We start from the raw sequence: 22838 nt of genomic DNA, 5'->3' as shown, positions 1-22838 counted from the left end.
TTTAACTCATAAGTAATATAAATCAAATCAATGTCTTATTAAATGTTCATAATTATGCTTAAGAATATGTTTTTCCTAAAAAAAATTCTCCATAAAAATAATAAGCATTTCATTTTAAGTTAGGAGTTTAATCATCAAAGGCTCTCATTAGAATTATTTTCAGATATTTTTATGACCAGATGTTATGTGTGAAATAAGAAGTTAATTTCAGGAAAGAAAATCTGAAAAAAATTGAATCTTAGTCTGATTTTATATCATTAGATCAGAGGATGTACTTTATTTTCTCTCCTTAACAGAGAAGTGAAAAATCCCAATATTATTGGAAATAGAAAAGAAATGAGCCAGGTGGTGGTGGTACACGCCTTTAATCCCAGTGCTCTGGAGGCAAAGGCAGGCGGATCTCTGTGAGTTCAAGGCCAGCCTGGGCTACAGAGTGAGTTCCAGGAAAGGCACAAAGCTACACAGAAAAACCTTGTCTCAAAAAAAAAAAAAAAAAAAAAAAAAAAAAAAAAAAAAAAAAAAACCCAAAGAGCAAAACAAACAAACAAACAAAAAACAACAAACAAATAAAAAACAAAAAAGAAAGAAAGGAAGAAAAGAAATGAACAAAATATTAGTAAATAGCTTAATGAATTGATACAGTGGTTCAGACTTTAACTGTAGACAGCAAGTGTCCTGAGCAATCACTGTCACATGAAATAACACAAGCAAACATTAGCTTCCATTATGTTGCACACAAGTTTAAGGCAGAAGAAAAAACAACATGTGATCACTTTCTCATACAAAACTTTCAAAATTATGTGATATGTCATTCAAGGGCAAATGTTTATGGTTTACTATAAGGAAATTAATAATTTTAAGTAAAATCAAATTCAGGACAAAAGCTGTCCATGAGAAAGGAATGAGAAGGAATTTGGAAGTGATAAGAGATTTTATTATCAGAAATTATGTTTTTGTTTTTAATATATACTTCTATGTAGCCAGTGTTTCTTTGGTTGCCCATGTAAGCTACATTTGTAAGGTTTATGTTCAATCAATATGAATGAAACAGGATATTTGTGTTTGTTGGCTTACCAGTGTTTGGAATTGAAAACAGGGCTTTGTACTTTCTAGGCAAGTTCTTTAACACAAACTTAATAATAATTCTTAGGAATGGCTTTCTGTTTATCAAATTTATTGGCTAAAATTATCAGAGGTTAAGGTAGGCTAAAGACTCTGAAACTTGCTGACACAGGAAACATAGAATGGCTCCAACTCAAAAGAATGATTTAGGAGGATAGTAAACTTTAGAAATGGAGATAATAAGATGAGAAATGTTATTTGAGAATACAAATGTCAATTGTAGTGTGGAGAATAAAATCATAAGTACTCATTATGAACCTATGTCCTATATGCTATAGGGAAATGTTACTATTACATCTGAAAAGATAAATAAATGAGCACTTACATGAAGTGGTTCAGTTTTGAGAGACAAAGAACATTCAGGAAGAACAAGAGAATGCTCTAAGTCTATGCAGCATGGGCAAGTGAGAAATCCATAGAGCTTACAAGCAGGAAGATTTGTGTGGGTTATTCTATGGGCTAACTTCTTTTTTTTTTAATTAAGAAACTTTTTTTTATTTATTTTACATATCAATCAAAGATCCCTGCTTCCATCCTCCCACCCCTCCAGCCTCCACCTCCCATCCTATCCCCCATTCCCTCCTACAAGTAGGTAAGGTCTCCCATGGGGAGGTACATTTAGTGGAGGCAAGTCCAAGCCCCTCTCCCTAACATTTTTTAATGTGTGTCACTGTTTAGTTACATTCTGAATCAGTAGAAGTAGCAATTATTTAAAACCTTCACAAATCATATTTTTTAATTAAGGCTACACATGCCCACTCATTAATAAGATAACCTTGTAAATATAACCCTGTATGCTTTAAAATGTAAATCCAGAAATAAAACATTTCAAGTGGAAATCTAGAAGTAAAAAGCTATTACAAAGATGCTTTTATTGGCCTGGTATACAGGGATTAGGGAAATGAGAGAAAAAACTGTGTGATTCAAAATTAACTGGGTAAATAAATTATTAATTAAACATTGCACTCAGTTAACTGAACTAATTGAAAGGTCCACCTGATTAGTTCTTTAGCAATAAGTACGACCAGGAAGGAAGTGGAATTTTAAAAAATCAACTGTTTCAGTCATGAAAATTGATGCTTTTTTTTAGATTAAATGAAATTTAAATTCTTAATTTAAATTTTAAATTATTAGTCATTTGGAGACTGGTTTATTTTCAATTTCTTGTATTGTTTCACTGATTAAGGTTGTATAGAATTACAGGTGAGCAATATTTCACATGTTGAAACGTTTCTTTCTAAATTTAATGACCAGGAATTCAAAGATTCTGCAATTTAGCATCATCTCAGCATAATCAATTAATTAATTCTGCCTCATCATATTTCTCTCTTTCTTTCTCTTCTCTCTAACTCTGTGTCTCTCCCTGTCTGTCTCTCTGGATCATTTCTATATTTTCTACATTATTTTTTATTTTTAAAGTTAATTTGCCCATGTATGCACATGTGTGTAGGTGCCTTTGGAGGCCAGAGGAAGGTGTTGGCTCTTTTAAAGCTAGAGATACAGTGTTTGTGAGCTGCCTTGTGAGTGCTGAGAACCAAACTGTGGTCTGCTGCCAGAGCAGCAAGAGCTGTTTAACAGCTGAGCCATCTCTCCAGCCCCTCTCCTCTTCTACAAAGTAAGCACTCCTGTAGCCTAGCTTAGCCTAGAGCTCCATATACTTTCAAGAATAATCTGAAATCTCCAATCCTCCAACATTTCACCTCTGCAGTACCAGGATTACAGCTATGCACCATTGACCCAATATTTTCTTAATTTCTCAGTTTTATAAAGCTTTACAAGCCATTACACAACAAATATAATAATCCAAACTGCATTTCCCTTAGGATTTTTTTTTAATTTTAATATTAAAGATCGCCTATGGTGGCATGGTTCGTTACACTGCAGTTTCACTTTAATAGGACATTTCGTTACATAGCTGTATATTTTCTTCATGCTGACATTCTATCCCCTAGCTAATTTTCCCTTGAAAACATAATCAAAACAACCTGGGGTACACAAACAATAATTAACCTGAAATTCCCTGGGGAATTAAAAATGTTCTCCTCTTGCTTCCTAGCATTATAGGCATTTCTTATTAAAAATCTCTGTAGAAGACCTTTGGCATATATTTAAGAATGAAGTCAAGACAGACTATCACAGCAGCTAGTCAAATAAGTAATTTTAAGGCATTGGCCCTGGAAATTGAGTGGTACTATTTGGTATGAGATTACTAGCTGTTGGTTAAATGGTGCTGCTCGTGGCTGGCCACCGCAGGCGGCGCCATGCTGGTGGAGGAGAGTGCTGATCGGAAGAATCCCAGCCATGGTTACCTTTTTAGAGCTTTATTGGAGGGGGGAGAGGGAGGAAGAGAGAGAGGGAGAGAGAGAGATGGAGAGAGAGGGACAGATGGAAGGAAGGAGAGGAAAGGAAAGAAGGGAAGTGGGCACACAGAGGGCCCATCCGCTTTTAGGCTGGGACACTGTAGCAGGATGGTGATATAATTAAGGACCAAATCCTTACATCATAGACTTTTGTTTATTATAAAAAAGGCAGGTAGATGGGAATAGGGGCGTTGTTCCTCTCAAAAACTGCTTCCACTGTCCATATAAAGCACTTTTGCTTCAAAGAAATCAATTAATGGTAAGTAAAAACAAACAAAGTGCGATTCATAGATAAATCGTTGCGTCTTAGTAATATTGGACCCAGTAACAGAATTTATCTAAAGACCACCTTTTATAGGATTGTGCCTGTAGAGATATACCTGCTAATAAAATACACAGATTTTACATTTATTTTCCCATGAGACAAAACAAAAAATAAAATTCAACTTTACAAAGGTTAATTTCATGCCCCCCATTGTAGTATGTAATCCTAACAGTGGATTTAAGTTAATGTTGATTTAAGTTAATGTCCTAATAGTTGATTTAAGTTAATGTTGATTTAAGTTAATGTAAATTGGCAAAAATAAAAAAAAAACAAACAAGAAATTTATAAATTAAATTCAGGAACTGGATTAGACCAAAAAAATAATTGGACCATATGAAGTTAACATTATAAACTGGGGAACACAAATTATCAATAAAGGTAATATTTAGGAATCACAGTTTGTGCCCTGAAAAAATATTCTGTGGCAAAGAATTAATGGATGAGAGTATGTTCCAAGTAAGAAGAAAACAAATTGCTATGACTTAAATATCTATGTTCCTGAAATTTATAAGTTGAAATCTATTCCACCAAAGGAATGGTCTTGGGGATCCATTGATGAAAATTAGCTGAGGAGGGCTCCACTCTCACAGTGCAGATATTTCTCTTATAAGTTCATTCTGAGAAGCTTTTCTGGCCCTTCCACATGGAGGGACAGAGCTGGAAGGTGCTGGTTGGGCATGACTTCCAGCCTTCTTGTCAAACTGAGTAGCTTGTACTAGATTCTGGACATTCCAGCTTCCAGAATTGTTACAACCTTTCAATGCTGTTTTTAAGTCACTAATTCGGATACTTTCCTTTATTTCTGTATAACAACCACTGCAGACTAAGACGAGAAAGTTGTGAATCAAATGCCATGCTCCCCATCAGAGAATTAGCTGCTGGTAAGCTCTCAACTTCTTATCTCAGTTAGAGGCCATTTTGGAAAGTAAGTAAAACAGGTGGTTGAGGCAAAGCCCACTGTTTTAACAAAGCTTCTCCTTCCAATCCAGGCTTCTTCTCTTCCTTTCAAAAGTCACATTGGATGGATGCTTTCCAGTTATTCCACTTTCCTAACAGGAAAAAGACACAAGAGTTACAGGCATCATTATTATCTTGATCAAAAATGAATTGCCATAAATTTCCTGGGACTCAATGAGGCTCTAAGTATTTCTCCATCATATACATAAGAGGCTGGAAATTCATATTCTTTGTCCATTTGCACTGAGGAGTTTTTCTAGTGAAAGAATATGTTTCACTTTTTTTCCTTTTCTATTCTGGTATCTCTATTCTGACTGCTATATAGAGAATGATCCAAAAGGTCCAATCACTAATTTCCCTACACCCAAATCTGAATTTTTTTTCCCATCCAGTTAGTGCCTCACTACCAATCTTAATTTAACTTGATCTCAGGATGAACACTGAGCAGATGTTTCAAAATATTTTTTATCCATGTCCATATAGGTTTAATGTTTTAAAAATTTTGAAAATTTTCTACTTATTCATGTAATAGTAGAAGTTGAATGCAATCTGAAGGATTAGTAGACTCAAGAGAGACTGGTGGGGGACAATGTTTCAATGTCATGATTTAATAATTTTAGGTTCAGGGGAAAATTATTACTAAAATACACAATTCAACTTTTGAGAACTGGAGATACTGTGCATTTTTAAAATTGTTACAGACATGACTGACTACTGAGTTTAAATTTGATGGCAGATTGTGCCATAACATTTATATCTTTTAAAATGTTGACAAGGCATATAACAGGGTTCTCATTTTGCCTAAGAGAACACATCAGATTTGTTCAGTATCGTGGTATAAAATATAAATGAAGTTATTTATTAGATATCATAACTCAAACTTTACCTGCTCATTAATATAAATGAATTTTACAGCTTACAATCCTGTAATCAGCAAAACAAAAATAATTGAGTCATACTTGAACAACAAAGGGTGCTTAATTCTTTTTATCTAACCTAAAAACACTCATTCCACTCAAATAAAAATTATATTTAGAGCCCCCCCCCACAAATATGCTTGTGTGCATTTATACACACAGCCCTATTAATGAGATAGAAACAAAGAATATTTAGATAATTGAACACTACACTAAATAAAAGTACATATCTAAAAATACTCAAGATGAAATTGGATTTTTCTTTTAACCATTGAAAACAGTTATACTCCCATTCCACAGATTTTTCTTTATTTTTGTGTAGAGTAAAATTCAAGAATATCTGCACAGCACAGGTCGGTTACTTCTCGATGTCTAAAGCTCATCTGCTAGCCAGGTGTCAGTGAATAGTCCTGGGACACTTGCTCTGAGATCCCAGTATATGACATTCAGGAAGGGGCTAAATTGATAAAGCTGCCAGCTACTAAGGTAAGTTTGTCTGTGAGGAGAGTTGCATATTGTGTGCTTACACCTGTGCACATTTATATGGAGACCGAAGAAGAATGCTGTCTGGATGTCTGGCTTTATGACCATCTCCATTATTCTCTTTGGTTGTGTCTCTTGCTAAACATAGAGATTGTAGGTTTTCAGTTAGCCTGACAAGAGATCCTCCTATTCCCTGATATCAGTGCTGGAGTCTCAGGTATGTATGGCCGTGATGACTTTTACGAGGTTGCTGATCTGATCTCAGATACTCATACTTGCACAGCAATGCTTACCTACTGAGCTATTTTCCCAAGTCCTGATTATTTTAAAAATGACAGATTCCAGCTGTCTCTTTGAATATCTAAAATGTAGGCTTTTCTCTGTACCCCATCCCTCTGGTGATGCCATTGTTATAGAGTGCTTTGATCTCTCTCTTTTTCTTTTTATATTTTTTGCAATTTTAGTTTGTTGGTTACTGCAAAAATAGTATAGATTTTCTTTCTCAAGTATTTTTTATCTGCTATTGTATGCCTTCTCAGTGGGAGAAAAGTACTCCCCAAACCATGCTAAACCCTCCTGGACAGATTCTGGACTCCATGTCCTGATCTTCTCTACAGAGTTCTGAATTCTATTTTGCTCATGAAAGCAGGGATTTTTGATTATTAACCATTTCTTTTTATAGTTCTGGTCCAACTTCTCTTGGTTTATTCCTTGCAGATTCTAGAGGGCCCTGCTTTTTTTCTGCCATATTAAAATTTACATTTTATTCTTGTAGTTAACTGACCATCACTCAGCAAATAGCAATTCAAGGAACAAGCTGTTTCTTTCACCTTATTTTTAAGTCAATTTTTTATCAGGATACACCCATCCACATATATTTACATGCTGTCAAGATTGTTGTCATAGCACAAAAACAACAATCATATGACTTACTAGTTAAAATATTTTTCTTTACCTTTATTTAAAAATATAAATAAGTGAACAATTTAGAAGAGGACTATTTATATTATGTATAAACTCAATCACAATGTGACATACAATGAATCAGGAATTTCCTGTGTACTTTTTCTGACTTATACTTACATGAATCCTTTATGTTCTCGTGCATTTAACTATGTCCTACATGAATTGAGAGTCGGAGATGAATCTGTCTGCAGACTGAGTAACCGCAGCCTTATTATCATAGTTCTCCAATCCACTTACATGCTGTTTAGCAAATCTGAAGGGATCATTACACAGATGATCACCCTATTCATCTGTCACTACAAAACAAAACTGAGTGGACAGACAGATAAATGAAGCAACTATTTGGAGCCCAGAATAGAAGAAATTTTAATTTTAAAAATAAGCATCAATAAAATGTAGTATGGAAACAAAATTTATTAAAAGACCCAAAGTACTGAAAAGCATTGTTTTCTACCTTGATTAACTCCTCTGGTTATGAAGAGCTAGTTGACTGAATCTTCCCATCATCCTCTGCAGCATCTGTCTGTCTGTCTCTCCATCAGGGCTTTAAGATGAAGTGTAGGCACATATTTTAACACAACTCATAATATGATTAATAAGGGCAGCACAATACAGGAACATAAAACTGCCCTGTATCCTTCATCTGCTCTTCCTGAGCAGTGATTAACCTTTGAGTTTATGAGTATTTTTGCACTAGCTTCAGATAAAGTATTTTATGAGTTCTTTCCTCCCAGGCAACTTGGATTAAACTTATCACGTTCAGGAAGATAGGGACCCATAATGACTGTTCCCCCTTGAAATCATAATCTTTTTGCTACATCATCTGAACATTCTTTTCGCAGACCAGATGGAAACATCAAGAAGCAGAGAAGACAACTTGTTAAGGTCACATTCCACCCGTATGTGTGAGTCATACTTAATTGATTTGCAAGCCCACCTAAAGATAGATTGTCGACCCTGATAAAGGCTGAGAATATGGAAAGATCATTTTTTGCACCCCATTAATTCCTGTTTGGAATGGTTCCTGACTTTACAAGAGTCTATGCCAGCATATTCACTAATGACGGATCACTCCTCAGTGTACAAATAAGGCAGAATCAGGCAAATTTATCTTTCAGTAAATTCCTAATGAAACAGAAAAGTATGATGGGGTATCTGGAACTTTAATAGCATATTTCCCTCCAAAACTAACAAGTTAAAAAAGTCGCTGACTTTGCCAAAATCCTATCCTGTAGCTCTACAGATATTTCACTTATGGGAGGAATTCTTGGCATAGCTTCAGAGGTGACACTCTGTCTACAATAAAGGACTGTCAGTTTGCGTCTTCATATTTTTAAATTTTAAAATCACCCTCTTTTTACTTCTCTCACACACAGACTTTCATCAGTGGGAATCCATTCCACACTGAGTCAGCATCTCCATATCATTTTTGCTACAAACTTTTTTATTTTTCTTTAATCTGGATAAAGAACTCTCCTAGTGTGATGACAAAAAAGCAAAACAGTATTTCCATCTCATGAACCTCACCATGGAATATTAGATGTATAATGATGTCGTGTTCTGAAAGAGTGAAAAGAGAAAGAGTAAGAGAAAGTGAGACAGAGATGGTAGGTGAGAGACAAAGAAAGAAAGTCAGAGACAGAGAGACAGAAAATCAGAGAGAGTGAACATATGAGTCTTATATTTCACAAGAGACTACAGTGTTGGGAAACACAAGAGTATACAGGTTCCAGAAAGATCTATTTCAGAGGAAATGGGACAAAAATCAACAAAAACAGAAAGTAAATATTGCAAGCCCTCTGTCATGACAGGGGCTAGCACCAAGTCAAGCTACAGAAGCAAAGTGAATCAAAAGCACAGGAATCAAAACTTCATATGACCACTTGCTAGTGCACTGGGTATCCACTTGGCCATTTTCCCATGCAACTCACAAATATAAGATCAATGACATTCAGTATGGTTCTCTCAATCACTACATGGTGTCTTATAAGTCATTTTTGTTCAATCATAATTCTCAATTAAGTTTTGGCCTTGAATTTGAATGACACGAAGCTTTTTATTGAAAATAATTTGTTTTCATACAAAATATTCTGACCATGGTTTACCCTCCTACAGCTCCTCCCAGATTCACCCCACCTCCCCACCCATCTAACTCCTTAAAATATCACTTTCAGAGCTTTTTAAGGATCACAAATCTGTAATGAAGAAGGATCATCTCAGACTGATAATGCAATAGTTAAAAATTTTCATTCTACTAATTATTACATACACACACACACACACACACACACAAAGAGAAAGAGAAAGAGAAAGAGAGAGGGAGGGAGAGAGATAGGAGAGACAAAGAGAAAGAGACAAAAAGACAGAGATATAGAAATCACCAACAAATTAAAAGAAATATTCTATAACTGTGAAGTAACATTAATTTTGGAACTTTCACTATGAGTCTCAAAATAAAAATTTGAGGTGTGCAATTTTTGTGCTAACTTAAAATATACAGGAGTGGGTATCTTCACAGTTTTTTAAAAGTGCAACATTTGTTTTCTAGCAGCTGTAACATTTGTAACTTATGAGTCAACATAACATACCAAAAGGTATGTCTCCGATAGTACAACTTCATTACTCTCACTTCAGAACCACCACAGTCTGTTTTAGTACAGCCAGAGAAATGAATTCTTCTCCATTGATCTTTACACCATATGCTTCACCAATTTGTTTCTACAATGAGAACGAACACTCAGCTTTATCACGTTTGGATATCCTTTTTCCTCTCACTCCTACTCCAACTTTCTTCCTGTGTGCCCTCTGCAAATTGCTATTGGTCAACAGCACAATATAGTACATACTAGAAGAATTGCAAACCAAAATTAATAATTCTTCAAATATATTACATGTTAGAGAGATTATATATGCCCAAATGATACCTGTCTATCTATCTATCTATCTATCTATCTATCTATCTATCTATCTATCTATCTAACTATCTATGATTATCTACCATCTTGCTTTTGCCATTGATAATGGATTTGCTCAGTGAAGTCTCCCCTCTGAAAAGGCAACTCTAAATCTTCATCACTTCTAACTACCTAAAAAGAAAACCCAGGAGCTTTTTTCTATTTATCAGCATTCAGTTTTATAGAAATTCAAAGTTGTATCTCTTAACATTATTGTCACTCATTATACTCTATTTTCTCTAGAATATTTTGATATTTTAACACTTATACTGATGAAACTTACAGCAATTTGGCATTTCAGTTTAGTGATTCTCTTGTCTTGTTCCATCAAAGCTGTTCAATTTAGTGGTTATTTGATGGCAAATCCTGATCCAACCTGGAAGTTCAGCTTTAAACTCTGTTTCAAAATGGCACTCCCATTAAATAACAGGTGGTCCAGTCCATCAAGTTTCTGTGAACAGCAACCTTTGTACTAACTGACTGTGGTGGTTTGAATAAGAATGGCCTCTATAGGTTCATATATTGAATGCTTTGTCATCAAGGAGTGGCACTTCTTGGGAAGGATTTGGAGGTATGTACTTGTTGGAATGGGTGTGATGCTGTTGGAGGAAGTGTGTCACTTGGACTGGGCTTTAAAGTTTCAAAACCCCAGGCCAGATTCAGTATTCTTCTTCTTCTTGCTGTTTGTGGATCCAGAAAGAACTTCTCCAGTCTCATGCCTAACTGTGCAGCACCACCATGATTATAATAGACTAAAATCCTCTGAAAGTGTAAGCAAGCCCCAATTAAAATGTGCTGTCTTATAAAAATAGCCTTGGACATGGTGTTTCTTTGCAACAACAGAACCCCCAACTAAGGTGCTTGTGTAAACTGCCAGTTTATCAAACATCTATTTTTACTGAGAGTGGTTTTCACTGTGGTCTTCCTCTTTACTGACAGCAAATCACCAGTCAAATTCACTAATCATTTCCTGATGCCCTCGTTTCCTTGCCCTATTTTCCTTTTTTTTTTTTTTTTTTTTGTCTCTTGAACAACACCACAAATTTCTGGTAAGCCCAATTATTTCCTTATGTATCTTCTATTTTTATAGTAATCTAGCACAAAAAAAAAATAAGTACAATTTTGTTTCTCATCTTAAGTTTATATTGATTCCCTGATTTTAAGTCATATTACTGACTCAACTACTCAATTTCTCTGATATTATCACATAGTTTCCTACAATAAAGTATAGAATTTCTTATTTCTCTCCCCATGATTCTCCCTTAAAAAATGTACTCTTTCCATTTTATTGAGAACAGAATGAGAAATGATATATTTTATAATCTGCAGCTCACACCTATTTTGCTATAGGCCTGTATATCTAGATATTGTCTCTTCTTATAACTTGTTATACGATATCCTTTCTGGTCTTCTACAGTCAAAATGTCACACCTTCATGTTTTTACTTGACTAAACTATTTATTATTTTTAAATCAAATCTTTCTACAAGTATTAAATTGCTTATACTTCTCTTATTCTATTTTTTTTTTTTTAGAAATTTCCTATTTTGCTAAAACTAATTTTTTTCTCCATTCCTTTGGGACAACATATCTAGAAAGGAAATGCTATCTTAGTACCTTCTCAATTTTCTAAGCTTTTACAAGGTATAAGTGCTTGTGAATCCTGTGCTGTCATGGCTCGCTTGCTCTAGTACTGTTGGATGGTGCTGTGCAGTGTCATTTTGTCATTGAAATTTCCCAAATCGAGGCCTTAATTTTCTAATTATTATTTTATTAATCTCATTTGAACATTAACTTGAGATACTATATGATAATTAACACACACACACAAAGCTTAGTCTGAGCTTGATCTGCTCTTGATCTTGTATCACACTCCTACAAAAGCTAAGCTCCACTAACTCATTTGTTGGTCATTCCTGCTTCTCGGAAGTTCTGTGACCAGTGTGTGTGGTGTCATTGGCAGTGAGGTCTTCCGCAAAAGTTGCTGCGAACAACCAAGACCAATGTCAATAGCCAGTATTTTTTTATTTTTAAATATATGGCCAAGGAGGACAGTGACCTATTATTAAACATCAGCATGCAGAGGACCCTTGGTTTAATCCCGAAGAAGTCACAGAAGTTTCAGAATTATATTTTGTAAGTATGTTTATTTCTGAGAATTCATCCTAAAATATTTCCCCCGAATGATATATTTAATTTATCGAAAGTATCAATGCAAATGAAAATTACTCCTCATATCTTATCCTATAAGGTGACATTACTTTCTTTTTGTGATGTGTTCTAACTCTAAGAGCAAATTCTCGCCACAGTTGTATGTACAGCTATCACTCACATTGGGATCTGCACAAGGTTGTGTTTACTTGTGGCCTTCCTCTCCTGGTATACAATATGTTTTTCAGGTATGGAGACCAATTTGGGTTTTGCATTTTAAATAAAATTTGAAGTTGGTACTCAGTGATTTTTTTTCCTTTGCCAAGGTTTGAAAGGAGTATAGAGAAAGAAAAGAAAGTAGTTTTTACCAACTTTTTAACTGTAATATCAAATCTTACGGTATAAAGGAGTCAGAGAGAGGAATCACTGGGAGGAGTCTTTGGTTCTAGGATTACACTGCACAGATTTTATTGCCTGGGGGTGGGATAAAAATATCTTTAAAAGAGGAGATCATAACAATACTGCAACTCATAGAAGTAATTTCTCTTACTTTTAATGATCTTTGTCTTAAAAGATGATGCCGGTAAGCCACGAGCCATGTGGCAAGGTATAGATTTATAGAAATGGATCAATTTAATTTGTAAGAACAGTTAGCAAGAAGCCTGCCACGGCCATACAGTTTGTAACCAAAAAAAAAAAAAAAAAAAGATGATTCTTTATACAAAAAAGGAAGTTTTTGAAACAATTGAGGGTTGCTAATGGAAAATAATTTAAGACAATTCAGGAGGCTCCAAGATTCTTTCTTAAAATAAACCTATTTTAAATCTATAGTTATTTATATTAGTAAACAAAGGCATCATCAAAATGTTTATTTTGTTTAAAGGCATGCCTTAAATGCATATTTTACTGTGTAATAGTCCTTATAAATCCAGAGAACGTTTTATCATGGTTCAACCCCATAATCAAGAAAGGGCTTAGTAAGAGGATCTACAGAAGAAGGAAATTGCTGTTATTTTCCTACGTCTAAACAGAATGACAGTGTTCAGTCAGGCCAGGAGAGAGAGCATGGTCCATGTTAACATGTCTGTGTCACTAGGGCCACCTGCTCTGTTGTATTTACCTCTTTTTAAAACTGTAAAACAGATGTTCTCGGGACATATAAGACCAAGACTCAGATTCTAGATGATGGCCTTTGTCCCTATCTGCTAGTAACACGTGCTTCATTATTTAACTCACCCAAGAGCCTTTTAGTGGCTTTCAAAATAAAAAAAAAATAAAAGGCTGATTAGGAATTTCACAAGAATGAACACTGCTGTGTTCCTGACAATCACAGATATTAAACATTCAGTACTACCACTACCAACAACAAGCAACATTGGCATGATAGGACTCTTACTGCAAAAGCAGGTAATTATTGAGCTCAAATATTTATATTATATCTGTAAATTTTTTTTTTTTTTAGCAAGATATTCCTTTATTCCTTCACCTGGTTCAAAGGATCTAACATTTCAGGAAAGGGAAAGAAATGAAATGGATGCTTTTTTTTTTTCCTTCCAATTTCTCAGGGCAGGGGGTTGTCCTGTTGATACACCAGGCCTGGCCTTCTGCTTTCTACATAAACAGATGGCAGATGGCTGTTTGCCTTGTGCTTGTTTCCCATTCAGTGAATTACAGGTCACAACTGGTCCAGCCTTTGCTTGGTCTAAGCAGATGTGAGTTCACATGCTATAGAGAAGTTTGGCTTAAAAAAAATAATGGACATAAAGCAGTGAATGAAGAAAGAACCTAGAAATAAAATGAATGAGAAGCATTTAGAAAGGTAACCAGGAAACCTGTCTAGCTGGGGAATTTCTGTATCCAAAACAATTTCGCCAAATCCAGGTCCCTGACGAATACTCAAGAAATTTACAGCTACAACCAAACCTAACTTACATATTTTATCACTGGAATATCATTTTCAAAGCTGGTGCCTTGAAACAACTTGAAAAACATCAAACGAAAAAAAAAAAGAGACAAAGGATTATACTTATTAAATAATTTATTTTGTGAGAAAATGATAGGAATAAAATTAAATACTTGTGTTCATATTTCCAGTCAGATGTACTTGAATATTTGCTTTAAAATATGAATTTGTTTCAATTCATTCAAATATTGGAATACAATTTGTGCATGCTGTGGGATTTACAATTTCTTATAAACAGTTTTATCTGCAAGAAACACTGGGGGGGCGCACTACAGAAAACCACACTTGGCCAAAATTAATAGATAAGAATATCCCAAAGTCTACATGTTTTATGACCTCATGTACACTCACTCCAAAGGTGTCCTGTCTTGCTCAGGTCAATTCTCCTGTCATAAGCCAAAGCAGCTACCTGCTTTCCACTGAAGAACAGTAACTCGTAGTAGAGAGTTCTCTGATATTTATAAACAACTACACATTGATGTCTTCATGCAATAACTTAGTTATATCATTTATGTATATGTGCGCTTATAGTACTTTATTAAAATATAGTACTAGTCCTCAAGCCTGGTCTTAGACATTTCTTTGTTCATTTTATCAGAGAATAATATTATAGAAAAATGTAAGACCTAGATCAACCTAGTGCTGAGTGAGAATGAAACATTAATTTCAATACTAACTTATGCATATGTATGTATGTACGTAATCATGCCCAAATGTTCCTGTCTGTAGTGATACTAAGTTAAACTTGAGTTAATACTGATATAATTTTTTTTTATTTTTTATTTTATTTTTATTTTGCAATACAATTCAGTTCTGCATATCAGCCACGGATTCCCTTGTTCTACCCCTTCCCGCCCCCCTCACCTTCCTCCCAGCCCACCCCCCATTCCCATCTCCTCCAGGGCAAAGCCTTCCCCGCAGACTGAGATCAACCTGTTAGACTCAGTCCAGGTAGGTCCAGTCCCCTCCTCCCAGGCCGAGCCAAGTGATCCTGCATAGGCCCCAGGTTTCAAACAGCCTACTCATGCAATGAGCACAGGGCCCGGTCCCACTGCCTGGATGCCTCCCAAACAGATCAAGCCAATCAACTGTCTCACCCACTCAGAGGGCCTGATCCAGTTGGTGACCCCTCAGCCATTGGTTCATAATTCATGTGTTTCCATTTGTTTGGCTATTTGTCCCTGTGCTTTATCCATCCGTCCGAGCCCCCAGCCTCTTCCTGAGACTTAGAGGCCAGCCCCCAGCTCCCATCTTGCCCTGGTAATACTGATATAATTTAACACATTATCACATGAATCATTCTGCTCTCTTTTGCTTGTACATTATCTTAAAAAACAGCAATAAGAAATCTAGTACCTAATATCCACCATTGAAAATTTTGTTTTCAATTGTCATGATTGTCTTATTTTAGGAAATATATATAAGGTATAAATTTTATCAATTATGTTATAACACATTTTTATTCTTAAATCCAGAGATAATATTTGTTGTAGTTACTTTGTTCAATATGTTATTCTTTCATGACTATTCCTGACATATGTATAAACATGTGAGTATCTGTATGTTATATATATTATATATAGTATTATATTAGTTTTCAGATTATAATTTCATTGTTCTCAATGTTCTATCTTGTGAGATTTCAATAAATCTCCAAATAACACCTTAACATTTTACATAAAATATAATTCTTGAGGTATTAAATCTAAGAGTTTTGATAAATAGAGTACTATATAAGTAAAATTATAATATCATTTGTAAAATTTCACAATGTTAATCAATTCCCTAATGCTGCCTCTTACCATACTTCCAAACCTTAGCAACCAAGAACATCTTACTGTAGCTATTAATCTGAGTCTTTTAGAATGTCAGATAATCGAAACATATATTAAGTAATCTTCTCTTTTTCATAACAGGCTCTCACTTTGCAGCTCGGGCTCCATGGAATGCATAGTGATCCTGCCTCAGCCTCTTGGGTGTTATAATTATGTGTGAGCGATGTTCATTTTATGATCATCTTACTTTTATCAGTATGCCTTCAAGTTTCATCCATTTTTTTTTATGGTTTCATGGTCACATTTTTAAAATCAGTTAGGGTATTTTGCTGTCTGGTAAACTAGTTATTCATGCATCTGTTGGAGAGTAATTTACTTGCTCACATCAGTGTTTTATCAATTATGAAGAGCTTTTCTACAAATAGTCTCATGTAGATTCATGTATGAGCATTTATTTATAAATTAGTTTGCTAAGTGTCTAGAAGCGCAATTTTGGGTGGTATCTTAAGACTACCTTCAGTTCTGGTAGTAAACACTGAACAGTTCCAAAATTACAGTATAATTTTTTGTTTTACAAGAAATGAAAGTTCATTAATATCTTTGGGTTTGTCAGGTATTAACCATGGCAGCGATTCATATCTTTGATATCTTAGTGGTGTCTCATTTGTGTTTGAATTTGATATTTCACAAGGTAAGCCTGCGTCAAGCAGCTTCTTATCTGTTTTGTCATCCATGAATGACCTGTGTAGGCTGTTTCCTCATATTTAAATGGACCTTTTGATGGGTTTTTATTTATTTTTTTTCACTGATGACTTTTAAATCTATTTGTGTATTTTGTACACTAGATTCTTAGCAGATTGTGTTTCACAATTTTGTTTTCCAGTCTGCACTTCAGTGTTTCTCTCTCTCTTTCTCTTTTAGCAACATCTTATATAAGGCAGAAAAAATTAATTCTCATTATGTCCAAACTACTATTACTTCTTTCAGAGCTTTTTTTTTTTTTTTGCATAACTAATCACTAAAGTCAGAGCTTTTTTTTTTTGCATAACTAATCACTAAAGTCAGGCTTACCTACATTTTCTCTCATATATTCTGTAAGAAACATCTTTTCTTTGAATATTACATTTATTTCTTGGAAATATTTTGCCTTTTTTTAATAAAGGATAAAAGGATCATGATAAAATTTGTTTCTCGTGTGTGTGTGTGTGTGTGTGTGTGTGTGTGTGTATGTGTGTGTGAGAGAGAGAGATACATCAAAGTAGCACCAACTGCAAAGATTGCCCTAGCTCTTTACTGTATTAAGCTTCATTCACTATTTTTTTGGTGTCTCTTTTGAGTTTTCAGTTCAGTTCCATTGAAAAGGCAAAATGTAGTTTTGATATTGGGTAATTTAACTTTCTTTTATTCCACATAAACTTTTCTCTCTCCTTTTTTTGTATCTTTTTTTGTCTTTTAAGTGAAAATAGATTCTTTTCTCACATTACATATCCTTCTATTTTTCCCAGTTCCTTCCCCTGCCCCCACTTCCCCCGTTTGGACCCACTCCCTTCCTGAGTCTCATTAGAGAAAAAACAGGCTTCTAAGACATATTAATAAACTATAACAAAATAAGATATAATAAGATTAAACAAAACTATCACATCAAAGTTGGACAAGACAAACCAATGGAAGGAAAAGAGTCCAAGAAAAAGCACAATAATCAGAGATCCACTCATTCTTTCATTATAGTTTCCTTTTTATTTATTTATTTATTTATTTGTTTGTTTGTTTGTTTGTTTGTTTTTGTTTTTGAAGACAGGGTTTCTCTGTGTAGCTTTGCGCCTTTCCTGGACCTTGGTTTGGAGACCTGGCTGGCCTGGAACTCACAGAGATCTATAGTTTCCTTTTAATTGACAACTCTTAGATGAGTGTTTAAGAGTAGGTAATTCACACTTACTGTGATCTGAGGAAGCAGTAGTAAAGAGACAAAGTGACACAGGGAAGCAGCGTACTCACAGAATGGAACGGTTCACTAAGGCCTATCATTCTGGGGGCTCTGAAGACACTGTGGAGCACAGCTGAGTGTCGAATCAGAATGCAATGGTGTGACAGCAGTCCTCAAGTTCAAAATGTCATCAGCCGTGGGTATTAACTGCCAGTCACTTCTAGCCTGCTAAATTGAAGAGGAGAGAGAGAGAGAGAGAGAGAGAGAGAGAGAGAGAGAGAGAGAGAGAGTGAGACAGACACCAAAGACAACAAAAGAAAGATCAGACACTTGCTGCAAGATAGTAAATCCTGGGAATGGGCTATAGACACCAGTGGGAATCTGATAGGATCTGATCTGGTCACACCCTCCCATGTTAATAATGGAATTCTACTCTATTCTCCCTGAGTGGGTCATTCGTTTAACTCATTTATTATTTCAACTTCTTTATCCTTCATAAGTCAGCACAAGTGATGCTGCCTTTAGTTAGTTTTCACAATATGACCCAATAATGTAGGCATCCTATTGTTGGGTGGTAAGGTAAAATTTGAGTATAATAGAGTTCTATTTTCTTTTACAGTTAAATTATTTGAGCCTAATAATTAATTTCCATTCATGTTTTCTACCAAATCTGACTTTAAGATATTTCAAAACTGGAGGCAACAGCATTGTATAATCAGAGATTTGTATGGTATTGACACACAGCTTCTTTTCAGCAGCTATTAAAGATATGCTTATTTTTAATTACCAGATTCCAAACACTCCTGACATAATCAAGACTAATTAAAACAATATTCACTGACAGAGCATGAAACAAATATGTACCAAAGGTCACAACATTCACTGTTTGCAAGTGAATACATGTGTATTCCACGTTGTGATATTTTAGCCATCATAACAGGGATTCTTTTTTTGTAGAACTTTCAAAGCATAATTTAAATTATTAGTTTTTTTCTCCTTTGTCCTTCTCTATGTTATTTTTATTTGTGGCAAATATTCTCCTTTGTGCATGCATTTTATATTGTGCCGTTATCCTGCTTGGAAAGGTTAAAATGAGCTCATGCTATGGAATTCAGAATGGATCATGCAGTGTTCTTTGTCATTTACAGGAGTGAATACCAGCATGAAAACTCCAACCTGCCATCATTTTAGCCTCCATTCTGTGTACGGGAGCTTTTAACACTCCATCCGTGCACTCCATCTGTGCAAATCATATATCATAGGAACAATTTCTAGTACCTGGGCATTTACTACATTTCCATAAATATCACAGTAGCACAAAATCAAAATATGACCATCTTCTTATAGAAAGAGCAAAAGGAAGTTGTAGCTGTACATGTCACGCCTCTGTGCCTATTAAATGATACATCCCTGTATAGACTCATCAGGAGACTGGGAAGTAACATAAAAATATGAATATTAATTTTACAAATTTTTGCTTTCTGTTCTACCACTGCTTCTCTCATTGTGTTAAAGCTAACATTAATTCTTTAGAATACTTTAATTGACCTTAAATATTCTCATTTCATTTATTAAGAGAAAACTGTGAGTAGACATGGCTATAAATAGGAATCTCTAGGTTTTCTATTTGTCACTCCTGTTCAAGATATAAAAGGTATTGAAGCTCAGATCTACCTGGGTAAAGCAGAAGATGACTGCTCCTGCATAGATGAACTGTGAGGCCAGCTGGGATTGTCTCTGTTGTGTAATCCTTGCAAAATGTATCTGTTCCCCCTCTTCTGGCTTCCATTGAAGCAGATAGGCTAGAGCCATGATGGGGCTGGGTTGAAGGGTGCTTGTTTAGGCAGAGACTATGACTCCATGGAGATGGGTGCCATGGGTTCTCAGATGTAAAAACTTCTCCTATATGTTCCAGAATTGGTCTATATAGGGCTTTTCCTTGCACTTAGCAGTCGTGGTTGGTCATTGAAGAAAGAAGAGATTATGATAATGTCTGAATCCGGATCATGGGAAACTGAAGAGCATCTCAAAGAACTGAGCAAGGTTGCAGCATTGCTTTGAGGTTGGAAAGTGAATAAATTACAGTACTGCATCTGAAGGAAGAGATTGGTTGGCAAAAGAATGCTAATTGGGACCACCCCTGCACAGCCTTGTGGAGGCTATCAGCTCAAATCCCCAGTCCCTTAACTGGCATGGAAATCAATGTCAGAACAGATAATTGAGAACTCTGGAAGAGGCACATTTGTCACCTTGTAGGGGGCCAAGTGAGGAAAGGGCTGTGTATGTTTCCTGCAATACAGTGAGATTTCATTTGAATCTGATGTGTTCCATATTCCCTCTGAGTACAGCTTCTTGTCATTCGAATAGACTATGAAATTCATCTGAGCTTTGAGACTTAGGAAGGGTCTTAGGTTTAGCTTTCATTTGTCATTTACAATCTAATTATACTTTTGGCCTTTAAAAGTGGATATATAGTTCATTGTTAGCACTTACTAACATTGGCCCTTTGTGTACACAAAAATTGTTTGATGGTTTAAATTTTGTTATTTGTAATCCTTGAGATCAAACCCAAGGACTTCCCTCCTTGTGCTAGCCAGTGCTCCACCACTGAGCCATATTCTAGCTTGGATAATAATGATTTGTTTTTGTAAAGACCTCCCCACATTGAAATAAAATAAAATTAAACTTTGTATTGCTATCATTGAAGAATATTTATTAGGTACCTTCTCTCAGTTGAAACTACAGGAAAAACAAATAAATCCCCACAATAAAAAGTAGAAAAAAAAGTTGTGGAGGGAGTTGTGCTAGTGGAATGCTGAAACACTAAGAAGTAATTTTGATTGGTTTCAAAAACAATGACTTACTTCCATAATATTATTAATCCATACTCAGGATTATTCAAACCCCTCGTTAGTTTCATCTACTAAAGATACTCAAAATATGGCAGTAAGCTAATATTTAAATACCATACACTACTTAGCATGAACATTGTAGTAAAAATACTGGAAAGGGCAAGAATTAATGATGTATTCAATTTATGAATTTGCTTCCAAGGAGGAAATTGTATGGTATTTATCATATAGGAAATATAAAGAAGTTGATCTGGGATGCTTTAACTTACCTTTCTGACTTCTATCCATATGTGTGGCTCAGTTTCCTAAAATGTTATAAATGCTACTCAAATGCTTTACAGAGTTAGTATCTTAAATCCTGATCACTAGGTTTATTTTTTAAATAGACACTGAATTTGTGCATATTATCTGACTTACATGAAATAAAATTGAATAAATTAAATCCAAATTAGGTTGTCTGCAAAGGTAGCCATTGAAATTTATTTCATTCTTGAAAGCCTTGTTTGATGCATTTGTTTTATTTTTAAAAACCCAAAAGTATTTCCTTGTTTTTTTCACATCACAGTAGCCTTCTGTTTTATTTGGACCATCTTAGAAAGGTACAAATGTTGATATGTTTCTGAGCAACTAGACCCTGGAGGATTCCTACCCTTTCTTTGGAAACCATCCTAACAAAATGCCAGTTTAGATCCCTTGAGGATAAAACACCTCTTGGAAGGAACTAAAACGTCCTAGCTAACAGCACACATTCATTTCAGGCATGTAAATAAGATAAAATAAAAGTTACTAGCATCTACAACTTTACAAATTAGTGTCAGCAAGATCAGTATAAGAATGCTCCATAGGAATGGCTCTCAGTATCAGAATATACTTTGCAAGTTTTCCAGGGGCAATTTTTAGCCCTACTTAAGTGTATAGCCTGTGAATCTCAATAAGACTTGCCTGGCACGATATTAACAAAGTACAGTAGTGGTATTTTTATATAAGGATAAGCAACATCTTTCAAATTGGACTTAATGCCGACTTGGTAGGATAGAATCCGTTGTTTTTATTGTAAACCTAGCCAACTATCAAAGGCTGGAGAGGTCATAGACCCTAGAAGAAAAGCGACTACTGACATCCAAGGAAAGAGAATTCAAGGCATATGCCAATTTTATCTTTCCATTATATCTTCATATTCATGGTTTGAGAATCTATGCACTATGCCAGATAGAAGGAAGCAATCCACAACTAATGTCTCATAACTGTGTAGGAGAACACTAATTAGTTTTTAGAATAATATTACTCAAGATGTATAAACTATGCTTGTCCTATCCTGGAAATTCTATATTGTCAATTTACTCCTTCTATGGACATGCAGAAACATCTCTAAAAAAAAAATGTTGATCTTTTGATTAAGATAATCTGTTTTCTCTTGTTTACTGTCCAACATTGTAGCTATTCTATGCTGTTGATATTGCTCAGTATAAGTAAAATGCTGATTGGCCAGTAGCCAGGTAGGAAGTATAGGTGGGACAAGCAGAGAAGAGAATTCTGGGAACAGGAAGGCTGAGTCAGGAGATGCCAGGCTGCCGTCTAGGGAGCAGCAGGTAACAGACACACAGGTAATGCCATGGAACACATGGCAATATATAGATTAACAGAAATGGGCTGAGTTTAAGTGTGAGAGCTAGTCTGTAGTAGGCCTGAGCTAATGGCCAAGCAGTTTTAAATAATATTAGCCTGTGTGTTTATTTGGGTCTGAGTGGCTGAGGGCCCAGGCAGGACTGGAGATAACTCCAGCTACAATTCTGCACAAAATTGGCTACAGTATTCAATATTTTGGATTTCTCTATACCTGCAACATGAAAGTCATTTAAACTTAAATATCAACTTTCCAGTTGAATGATGTTTAAACTGTTAGTGAGATGATAAACACTTAATATTATTAACAGAAGAATCAGTTGTAGACATTAGAGTTTGAATGGATAAAGTGTAATCATTTTATCTAAACTTTCCAGATTTGTGCTATAAATTCAATAGATTGAGGTGAGAAAAATATAGCAGTAGAAGAATGAAAAAAAAAACAGCAACAAAGTAAGCAATGGAAA

Source organism: Peromyscus eremicus, chromosome 14, assembly GCF_949786415.1.
Source record: "Peromyscus eremicus chromosome 14, PerEre_H2_v1, whole genome shotgun sequence".
In the NCBI taxonomy this organism is placed as follows: domain Eukaryota; kingdom Metazoa; phylum Chordata; class Mammalia; order Rodentia; family Cricetidae; genus Peromyscus; species Peromyscus eremicus.
This window is presented reverse-complemented; position numbering follows the sequence as displayed.